Genomic DNA, 12,144 nt, shown 5'->3' on the forward strand with positions numbered 1-12,144 from the left:
ATCAAGTTTGCAGACGACACAACAGTAGTGGGCTTGATTACCAACAGCGACGAGACAGCCTACAGGGAGGAGGTGAGGGCACTTGTGTGGTGTCAGGAGGGCACTTGTGTGGTGTCAGGAAACCACTTCTCACTCAACGTCAACAAAACAAAGGAGATGATCGTGGACTTCAGGAAACAGCAGAGGGAGCACCCCCCTATCCACATCGACGGGACAGTAGTCACAGAGAAACTGAAATGGTCCAACCACACAGACAGTGTGGTGAAGAAGGGGCAACAGCGTCTCTTCAACCTCAGGAGGCAAGGCTCTAAAGAGGGTAGTGTGGTCTGCAACAACGCATCACTGGGGGCAAAACTCCTGCCCTCCATGACACCTACAGCACCCGATGTCACAGGAAGGCCAAAAAGATCATCAAGGATAACAACCACCCCAGCCACTGCCTGTTCACACCGCTACCACCCAGAAGGCAAGGTCAGTACAGGTGCATCAAAGCTGGGACTGAGAGACTGAAAAACAGCTTCTATCTCAAGGCCATCAGACTGCTGAACAGCAATCACTAACTCAGAGAGGCTGCTGTCTACATTGAGACCCAATCACTGGCCACTTTAATAAATGGATCACTAGTCACTTTAAACAATGCCACTTTAAATAATGCCACTTTAATAATGTTTACATATCTTACATTACTCATATGTATATAATGCATTTTATACCATCTATTGCACCTTGCCTATGCTGCTCGGCCATCGCTCATCCATATATTTATATGTACACATTCTCATTCACCCCTTTAGATTTGTGTGTATTAGGTATTTGACGGAGAATTGTTAGATTACTTGTTAGATATTACTACACTGTCAGAACTAGAAGCACAAACATTTCGCTACACTCACATTAAAATCTGCTAACCATGTGTATGTGGCCAATAACATTTGATTTGATTTTGATTTGATTTGACATAGACTAACCATTTGAATCCAGGTGAAAGCTATGATCCCTTATTGAAATCACTTGATAAATCCACTTAAATCAGTGTAGATGAAGGGGGGGATTAAGAATTATGTTTGAACCTTGAGACAATTATATGTGTACCATTCTGAGGGTGAATGGGCAAGACAAAAAATGTAAATGCTTTGAAAGCGGTTTGGTAGTAGGTGCCAGGCGTACCGGTTTGTGTCAAGAACTGCAACGCCGCTGGGTTTTTCACACTCAACAGTTTCCTGTGTGTATCAAGAATGGTCCGCCACACAAAGTACATTCAGCCAACTTCACACAACTGTGAGACGCATTGGAGTCAACATAAGCCATAATCCCTGTGGAACGCTTTCATCACCTTATAGAGTCCATGACCCGATGAACTGAGGCTGTTCTGAGGACACAAGTGGCGGATCCAACTCAATATTACGAAGGTGTTCTTCTATACTCCACTTTTTATTTTTTTATTTCACCTTTATTTAACCAGGTAGACCAGTTAAGAACAAGTTATCATTTACAACTGCAACCTGGCCAAGATTAAGCAAAGCAGTGCGACACAAACAACACAGAGTTACACATGGGATTAACAAATGTACAGTCAATAACACAATTGAAAAATCTATGTATTATGGCAAAAAACAGTTACTTACTTTACCTGCTACTCCCCCTATGGACATTTCCCCCCACCCCCTCAACTGATTTTTACTCTGCCCCCACCCCAATGACATTCATCACTACTGCAGTTGTTAATAATGTATACATTATTATTTATTTTTGAATTATTATCGGTATTGTTTCCACACCCCCTCAATGGGCATTTAGTCTGCCTGCTGCACCCCCTATGGTCAATATCCACCCCAATGGACAATTATTTATTAATCACTGCTACAGTTGAACATAGTAATATTTATTTTTTTCATTGTTTTATTTCACTTAGTCCTGCATGTCGGAGCTCTAGGACTGTACCCAATCCCTCTCTTTGTCTCTCTCCCACACAGCCCACACGCACAGGCACACAATATCGTTTTTGCATTAGTGTTGTAACGATGGTCTTATTTTGTTACATTCGTGTTAACTCCTTGTTATTTCTGTTGTCAATTCTGTTAATTCATTTTTAATGTCTTTACCAATTTGGATACATTTAGTTTATGTACAAATGTATTGCTTTTCTTACATTTAGATTTCATGTCGAATTTCACTGAAAATGTACCCACTATCCTGGCACCAGAGTTGCCAGCTTAGTACTGTAACTTAGTACTGTAATTTTACTACTTTCCTTACTGTAAAACATTACAGCATCCATGTAAATGTACAGCAAGGATGCTGTAATATGTCTAGATAATAGCTGTGTGCTGGAAAATCTTGGTAGAGCAGGATTTAGGCCGTGTGGTTGTCATGTGAATTTCCTTTTTTATCAGCTTCAGCCCAGTCTAACTTCACACTTTTAAAAATATCATTTTTGAGTTTAGTCGTTATACTTAGTGTCAATCAAGGGAGATTTTCATCAACTTGGCAGATGAACAAAATACTGATGTCCATTTACATTTGTTGACATCGCAGGTCTGGAAAGCTAGATATTTTGGTACCGAAAGCTAATGTAAATCATAACATTACACAGTAACATTTGAATGTTGTTGGTAACCTATCTAAGATGTTTAAGCCATGACACGCGGAGCGGAACAGGTGAGCCCAAGAGCAGACTCAGACGAGGAGACTAGGACTAAGGTATTTATTGAAACACCGGGGGAAGATTGAGTGCAGGCCAGGGGAAGCTCGGGCGGGTTACCGGAAAACCAGGTACGGAGGCTGAGGATGGAGCAAGAGGTGTTGGGACAGGGTAAGCAGGTCCAGAGGGGAATCCAAGGGAGCGTAGAGTGGGGAATCCAGGACAGAGCAGCAGGACTGACGAGAGGTTGGACTGGAGACGTAGACCAGAGTTAGAGCTGGCAGAACTGTAGCGGAGAGGAAAACAGCATCAGGCAAGGGAAAACAGGCACAACAGGAACAAACGGCTAGAAACATGGACTGACTGAGCAGAGATTACGATCTGGCATTGTGGAAGTGGCAGGACTGAGCATTTGTAGAGGTCTTGATTATGGAACAGGTTGTAGCTGGTGGGGATCTGTTCTGACTCCAGCACACCTGTCTCCGCCCACACACACACACACACGCACACACACACACACACACAGACACACACACACACACACACACACACACACACACACACACACACACACACACACACACACACACACACACACACACACACACACACACACACACACACACACACAGAGAGGGAGAGAGCACTGGGGGAGTGGCAGCAGGTCAAGAAGACACAGGATTAGCACTAGAGGGCGTGGCAGGAGCAGATGTGACAAGCCAAGTGCCTACATCAGACTACAAAGCATTTGCTGAAACAAACTACAGAAGTGTAACAAATATATTAAAACAACTAACTTCCCCAGCATATAGTCAAAACTATTGTCTCATAATGAACTGATCCACCTTCAAAAAATGGACTAAAAACATATCATTTGTTTAAATTATTTTAACATATTGGACCATAGATAGAGCCGCACCATAGTGGCTATAAATAAATAGGCTTAAGCATTTACCCTTTTGGGCTACTCATTAGCTATATCCCAAATTTGATATTTGAACCAAGTTAGCATCCTATTGATTAATTTTATGTCCCAAAACACTTGCATAAACACAGTGAATCTGAGGTTCCTCAGAGGAGGAAGGGGAGGACCATTCTCCTCAGTGAATTTCATGAAAATATATATTTTTAAACATTTAAAAAGTTTAGCATTTTTAGATAAAACTGTAGTAAATATAATCAAGTCACCAAGTAATTGATTAAAACACACTGTTTTGCAAAGAAGGTCCACAGTAGCCTCAACAGCACTCTGTTGGGTAGTACCATGTCCGGAGGACAGCTAGCTTCCGTCCTCCTCTGAGTACATTGACTTCAATACAAAACCCAGGAGGCGCATGGTTCTCACCCCCTTCCATAGACTGACACAGTAATTATGACAACTTCCAGAGGATATCCTCCAACCTATCAGAGCTCTTGTAGCATGAACTGACATGTTGTCCACTCAATCAAAGGATCAGCGAATTAATCTAGCACTGAAAGCATAAGCTACTGCTAGCTAGCACTGCAGTGTTTGAAATGTGGTTGACACAAAGAGAGAGAAAGAAAAATAGTTGAACAGTTTTGAACAAATTAATTTCTTCCTAAATGAAGGAGAAGCAAAAGAGAAATAGAGGGAGAGATTTTGTTATTTTTTTACACTTTCAGTTTCACTTACTAGGCTATCAAATACAGCTAGCTAGTTTAGCCTACTGAACACCCTGATCAAACAGAGGGATGCTATGTTAGCTGGCTGGCTATGACTATCCAACACAACACTGAAACTCTTCCAAGGCAAAGTAAGTGTTTGGTTTCAGTAATTTATTGCCACCGGGGCCCACCGGTGTAACTAGTTACTGACTGTACACTGTAACGTTACTGACTGATTGTAGAAGGTTTACTAAAGAGTTAGTTCTATGAGCTATGCTGACTATGATGTTACTTTAGCTAATATGGTGACAACGATGTAGGTTGTGTGTAGCGGTTTGGCTTGGAAAGTTTTTTTTGCACGGTCACAAACAGCTGATGTGTTGTGCATTGAAGTCTACAAGCAAAGGGAAGAGGTGAAAGGAAGAGAGCGCATAACGTAGATGTGAGAAGGAACTGCTATGAAACTGTGAACTGTCTTTACGCGTGATCAGGGGTGTATTCATTCCACCGATTCTGTTGAAAAACGTTTCATAAACAGAAGCAAACTGAACAAAACGAGAATAAACATACCTGCATTTGTCCAATAGGAACTCTCGTTTACAACTGTTGGACTAATGATTACACTCGCTATCAGCAGGCAAGAGTGTACAAGACGGAACTGAATGTCACTGTCTGTCCATGTATCACTGTCTGTCACATCAAATGTGTCTCTCGACCTGTGTGCGCCTACGTTGTAAACTTTCATTCATGGGCTAGGTTGTAGCAACCTCATGATTTGAGTATCATGTACTAGACTAAACCTATCGCTGTTACATTTAACTGGGTGAATGGAATATGAATGACAGTCATCCAATATGCTGTAATAGAAATAAGGCCATGCTCATGAAAAAAAAACTCCTCCCTCATCTGAAACGGCACTGACCGCCACTAACGTAAGCCTACCTGTTGGGGCAATCAACCACCCGGGGTAATATGCCCCTTGCCTGTACTTCTCACAGAGACCACTTCATGTCATAATTTTTTAATAATGTCATCTGTCTCATCACAATGTTTTAAGTCACTCTAAAACATTTTTTTTGGGATGCATGGGGATCTTTTAGCCAAAGTTACCCTACAATTGACCCGTTTTACATTTAGCCCCACTCTCCTCTATGCAACTCAGGGTTTAAAAGGGTGCAGTTCTGGCACATTGTGGAGTTGAGAAAGCTGGGATCGCCCTCTTTGTAACAAAGGCCATTAAAACTGCTGTTTGCCCTGTGATTGCAAGAATTGTTGTGCATTGACTGTTTGTCAAAATGCAAGTTCCTCTCCCGATGGCACTCGAAACTTGAATGCAGCTGGAGAGGAATATTTTGCTTGCATAGAACACTCAACAAGCCAACGACGTATATAGATAAACTATTCTACTATAGGGATGTCAGATTTTTCTATTCATTACTTGTTTTGTTTGCAGAGGAAATGTACATGTGGACTGTTCTAGTATCTTCAAAGTGTGCCTCTACAGAAATATTTCTTAATATTTTTTTGGCTGCAATGATTGCTGTGGCGCAGCGCCACGGTTAAATGACTGCAGCGGAAACACTGCTGTGAAGTTGGTCTGCTGTCTGGCGGTTCTGAGGGCTCTGAAAGCAAGAATTATCTTCGGTCATTGTCACGGCTGTGTATATTCCCCCACATGCCGACACCGCTCTCAGGGAACTGCACTCTTAGAAAAAAAGGTTCCAAGAGAGTTATTCGGCTGTTGCCATAGCGGAACCCTTTTTGGTTCCAGGTAGAACGCTTTTGGGTTCCATGTAGAACCCTCTGTGGAAAGGGTTCTACCCGGAACCAAAAAGGGTTCTTCAAAGGTTCTTCTATGGGGACAGCCGAAGAAGCATTTTAGCTTCTAGGTAGCACCTTTTTTCTAAGAGTGTCCACTGGACTTTGTGTAAACTGGAAACCGCATGTCCTCAGGCCAAATGTATTGTAGCTGGAGATGGATATCTGAGGATATAAAGGATATTTGAGGATATAAAGGATATCTGAGGAAAACATTAGCAAAGTTTAATCAACACATCTCCTGTGCCACTCTTGACCATTGCTACTCCCCCTTCCAGGATGGCTACCAGGCCCTCCCATCCATTTAGCTCCTCCCCTCCTATAGGCAGAAACTTTAGGACTGTTGTGGTAAGGACTGTTCAATGTTGGTCTGACCAATTGGAATCTATGCTTCAAGATTGTTTTGATCACACAGACTGGGATGTGTTCCGGATTGCCTCTGAGAATAATATTGACTCACTGTATACACTGACTCAGTGACTGAGTTCATCCGGAAGTATATATGGGATGTTGTTCCCACTGTGACGTTTAGAAATGTGCTCAAAACTGAAGGCACGAACCACCGCATTTAACCATGGCAAGGTGACTGGGAACATGGAAGTGTACAAACAAACCAGCTATGCCTTCCATAAGGCAATCAAACAGGAAAAACTACTGAAGAAGGACAAAGTGGAGTCACAATTCAATGGCTCAAACACGAGACATATATGGCAGTTCTTTGGCAGAAATGCCTTCTGGAACCTTTGAACTTTCATGTGCCTTGATAACAAATGTGTATGACTGTAAATACAAATGAAGTTGTTAAATTACGAGCCTAGTTGGTTTGTCACAGAAAAATACAGAAACTTTCCAAATGGCAATAATTGGCTGAAATAATGAATGGGCTGGACATGCCGAGAGATGAGTTTCGGATTGGTCTGCCGTGTAGCATCTTCTGTCTATAAAATGAGCTGCTCGTTGTGTGTAAATATCCTTTCCACTCCAATTTTTTCAAAGGATATAACATTAGCCATGGAGAACTGAAAATGCATTGCTAATGCTCTCAATTACATTGGTGCCCTGAATATATCAGGCGCTATCGACAATGGTCAGTGGGAAAAAGTTGTGATGGACTACTTTCAGTAGGACGATCGTACCGTGCTGACTCTCTCTGACTCTGAAAATGAATCAGATTATGAGGACATCCCTGATTTATGTAAAAACATTTTCATTAAAGAAGACATTGTAGAGTCTTCTGATGAAAGCGATGGGGAAAAAAGGCGTTCAATAGTATTGTTGTCACGGAAGAAGTTGAGTTTTGAAATCAGTGGAATGTCTGAGTATGATAAGGAGATTAATACAATTCTGGCATTTGATTACAAATGCAGAGGGAGTCGAAAAGAGAACACAGAAGGCTGTTGTATAAAACACCTATCACTGGATTACATCTTCAAACTAAGTGCAACCATGGCAACCGTGACAGAGAGAGAGAGAAAGATCTGATGATTCTTATGGCATTGCACACTGTCAGTGTTAACCAGAGTGACTTGACACAACGGGCCAAGCAAGCAAAACGGAAATGACACATGACATCTTATTTAATGAAAGGGTTGCATTCGCCATGAAGCGTTCATCCAGGTTTCAGAAATTATACGCTTCTAATTTTGTCAGAAAGTTGTTTTCATTGCAAGTTAAAGCTTACTGTTAGCTAGTTAGCTGATGTTAGGTGGCTCGCTAGCTAACATTATCGCTAAGTGTATGATCTGTGTACTAATATTATCTAACTAGCTAACATTAAACCTATTTGGTTCACTATACAGTAGCTAGCTATGACAATCGGTTTGTATTTCTAATACTCTATGGATTGGGATTATGGTTCATTGTTTAGCTAGCTAACTACATGTCTAAACAAAAGATCCCAAGCAGTACCAGCACTTCAGGTGAATGTCATTTGCATTGCATTGTATGAGGTTATTCTTCTTATCTAAGAAACAGCTTCTACCTCCAGGCCATCAGACTGTTAAATAGTCACCACCACCCAACCTCCAAAAAGTACCCTGCCTTGAACTTAGTCCCTGTTACTAGCTGGCTACCACCCGGTACTCCACCCTGCACCTTGGAGACTGCTGCCCTATATACATAGAGCCATTCAACACTGGTCACTTTAATAATGTTTACATACTGTTTTACCCACTTTAAATGTATATACTGTATTCTAGTCATGGCTCACACTATATACAGTGGGGAGAACAAGTATTTGATACACTGCCGATTTTGCAGGTTTTCCTATTTACAAAGCATGTAGAGGTCTGTAATTCTTATCATAGGTACACATCAACTGTGAGAGACGGAATCTAAAACAAAAATCCAGAAAATCACATTGTATGATTTTAAGTAATTAATTTGCATTTTATTGCATGACATAAATATTTGATACATCAGAAAAGCAGAACTTAATATTTGGTACAGAAACCTTTGTTTGCAATTACAGAGATCATACGTTTCCTGTAGTTCTTGACCAGACTAGCTAGGCCACTCTATGACCTTGAGATGCTTCTTACGGAGCCACTCCTTAGTTGCCCTGGCTGTGTGTTTCGGGTCGTTGTCAGGCTGGAAGACCCAGCCACGACCCATCTTCAATGCTCTTACTGAGGGAAGGAGGTTGTTGGCCAAGATCTCGCGATACATGGCCCCATCCATCCTCCCCTGAATACGGTGCAGTCGTCCTTTCCCCTTTGCAGAAAATAATCCCCAAAGAATGATGTTTCCACCTCCATGCTTCACGGTTGGGATGATGTTCTTGGGGTTGTACTCATCCTTCTTCTTCCTCCAAACACGGCGAGTGGAGAAAAAAAACTATATTTTTGTCTCATCAGACCACATGACCTTCTCCCATTCCTCCTGTGGATCATCCAGATGGTCATTGGCAAACTTCAGACGGGCCTGGACATGTAGTTCTGGGCTGATCCCTCACCTTCCTCACGATCATTGATGCCCCACGAGGTGAGATCTTGCATGGAGCCCCAGACCGAGGGTGATTGACCGTCATCTTGAACTTCTTCTATTTTTTAATAATTGTGCCAACAGTTGTTGCCTTCTCACCAAGCTGCTTGCCTGTTGTCCTGTAGCCCATCCCAGCCTTGTGCAGGTCTACAATTTTATCCCTGATGTCCTTACACAGCTCTCTGGTCTTGGCCATTGTGGAGAGGTTGTAGTCTGTTGATTGATTGTGTTTTTATACAGGTAACGAGTTCAAACAGGTGCAGTTAATACAGGTAATGAGTGGAGAACATGAGGGCTTCTTTAAGAAAAACTAACAGGTCTGTGAGAGACGGAATTCTTACTGGTTGGTAGGTGATCAAATACTTATGTCATACTTATGTCATGCAATAAAATGCAATGTGATTTTCTGGATTTTTGTTTTAGATTCCGTCTCTCACAGTTGAAGTGTACGTATGATAAAAATTACAGAATTCTACATGCTTTGTAAGTAGGAAAAGCTGCAAAATCGGCAGTATATGAAATACTTGTTCTCCCCACTTTATATATATATTTTACCAGGCTGAGAACACGTTCTCATTTACAACAACGACCTGGGGAATAGTTACAAGGGAGAGGAGGGGGGATGAATGAGCCAATTGTAAGCTGGGGATAGTTAGGTGACCATGATGGTATGAAGGACAGCTTGGGAATTTAGCCAGGACAATAGGGTTAACACCATGCCATGGGATCGTTTAATGACCTCAGCGAGTCAATATAACTACTGCTCTACACAACTTGTCTTATTCATATACTGACCATACTGTCTATACACACCATAACAATACAAAACAATAGACACAAATTCAAGAAATAAATGAAGAAATATCAGAATGAACGATGTCAGAGTCCGCAATATAAATACATACAGTGCCTTCAGACAGTATCCACACCCTGTGACTGTCACGTTCTGACCTTAGTTCCTTTGCTTTGTCTTTTGTTTTAGTATGGTCAGGGCGTGAGTTGGGTGGGTTGTCTATGTTAGATTGTCTATGATTTTCTATTTCTGTGTTTGGCCTGGTATGGTTCTCAATCAGAGGCAGCTGTCAATCGTTGTCCCTGATTGAGAACCATATTTAGGTAGCCTGTTTTTCATTGTGTTTTGTGGGTGGTTGTTTTCAGTCTTTATGTGTCTACACCAGACAGAACTGTTCCGGTTGTTTCTTTGTTGTTTTGTTATTCAGTGTTCAGTTTACTTTATTAAAAAGATGAACACGTACCACGCTGCGCTTTGGTCCTCACCTTCTTCCACCGACGACAGCCGTTACAGTGACTTATTCCACATTTTGTTGTGTTACTGCCCAAAATTGATTAAATACAATTGTTTCTCACCCATCTACACACAATACCCAATCATGACAAAGTGAAAACATGTTTTTAAAAATGTTTGAACATTTATTAAAAATGAAATGCAGAAATATCTCATTTACATAAGTATTTACACCCCACCCCCAAGTCAATACTTTGTAGAAGCACCTTCGGCAGCGATTACAGAGTCTATCTGGGTGTGTCTCTAAGAGCCTTCCACATATGGATTGTGCAACATTTGCCCATTGCGCTTTTCAAAATTCTTCAAGCTCTGTCAAATTGGTTGTTGATCATTGCTACGCAACCATTTGCAGTTCTTTCCATAGATTTTCAAGTAAATCTAAGTCAAAACTGTAACTAGGCCGCTCAGGAACATTCACTGTCTTCTTGGTAAGCGACTCCAGTGTAGATTTGACCTTGTGTTTTAGATTGTTGTCCTGCTGAAAGGTTCATTCATCTCCTAGTGTCTGATGGAAAGCAGACTGAACCATGTTTTCCTCTAGGATTTTGCCTGTGCTTAGCTTCATTCCATTTCTTCTTTATCCTGAAAAACTCCCCAGTCCTTAACAATTACAAGTATATCCATAACATGATACAGCCACCACTATGCTTGAAAATATGGAGAGTGGTACTCAGCAATGTGTTGCATTGGATTTGCCCCAAACATAACACTTTGTATTCAGGGAAAAAAGTGAATTCCTTTGGCACATTTTTTTGCACTATTACTTTAGTGCCTTATTGCAAACAGGATGCATGTTTTGGAATATTTTGTATTCTGTACAGGTACAGGCATCCTTTTCACTCTGTCAATTAAGTTAGTATTGTGGAGCAACTACAATGTCGTTGATCTGGCAACTGAGTTAGGAAGGAGGCCTGTATCTTTATAGTGACTGGGTGTATTGATATACCATCCAAAGTGTAATTAATAACCATGCTCAAAGGGATATTCAATGTCTGCTTTTTTATTTTGTTATTTTACCCATCTACCAATAGGTGGCCTTCTTTGCAAGGCATTGGAAATTCTCCCTGGTCTTTGTGATTGAATCTGTGTTCATAAATCACTGCTCAACTGAGGGACCTCATAGATAATTCTATGTTTGGGGAACAGAGATGATGTAGTCATTTAAAAATCATGTTATACACTGTTATTGCACTATTATTAACTTATTCTGTCATTAGTTAAGCCCAGTTGTACTGCTGAACTTATTTCGGCTTGGAGTTCTTATTGACACCAGACATTTCAGATTGTCGTTTTTTTATTCATTTGTAAAAAAAAAAATATATATATATATATATATATATATATATATATATATATATATATATATAGTGCCACTTTATGTGTGTGTAGGTCAGTGACAAAAAAATATAGATATTTTAAATTTAATTTAATAACACAACAAAATGTGGAATAAGTCAAGGGGTGTGAATACTTTCTGAAGGCACTGTATATTTTTATATTTTTATATTTTTATATTGCAGACTCCGACATCGTTTACTCTGATATTTCTTAATTTCCTTCTTGAATTTGTGACTATAGTTTTGTAATGTTAGTTATTACTGCACTGTCGGAGCTAGAAACATCATTACAACGGCAAAATATTCTTCATACGAGACCAATAACAACTTCCTGGGCCGGGAGAGGGGGACAGGGAGAGAGAAGGGACAAACAACTTGAAGATGAGGGCATTCAAGATCATTTTGATTATCCTTGTCACTATGGTGATTACTTA

Source organism: Oncorhynchus clarkii, chromosome 31 (assembly GCF_045791955.1).
Source record: "Oncorhynchus clarkii lewisi isolate Uvic-CL-2024 chromosome 31, UVic_Ocla_1.0, whole genome shotgun sequence".
Lineage (NCBI taxonomy): Eukaryota > Metazoa > Chordata > Actinopteri > Salmoniformes > Salmonidae > Oncorhynchus > Oncorhynchus clarkii.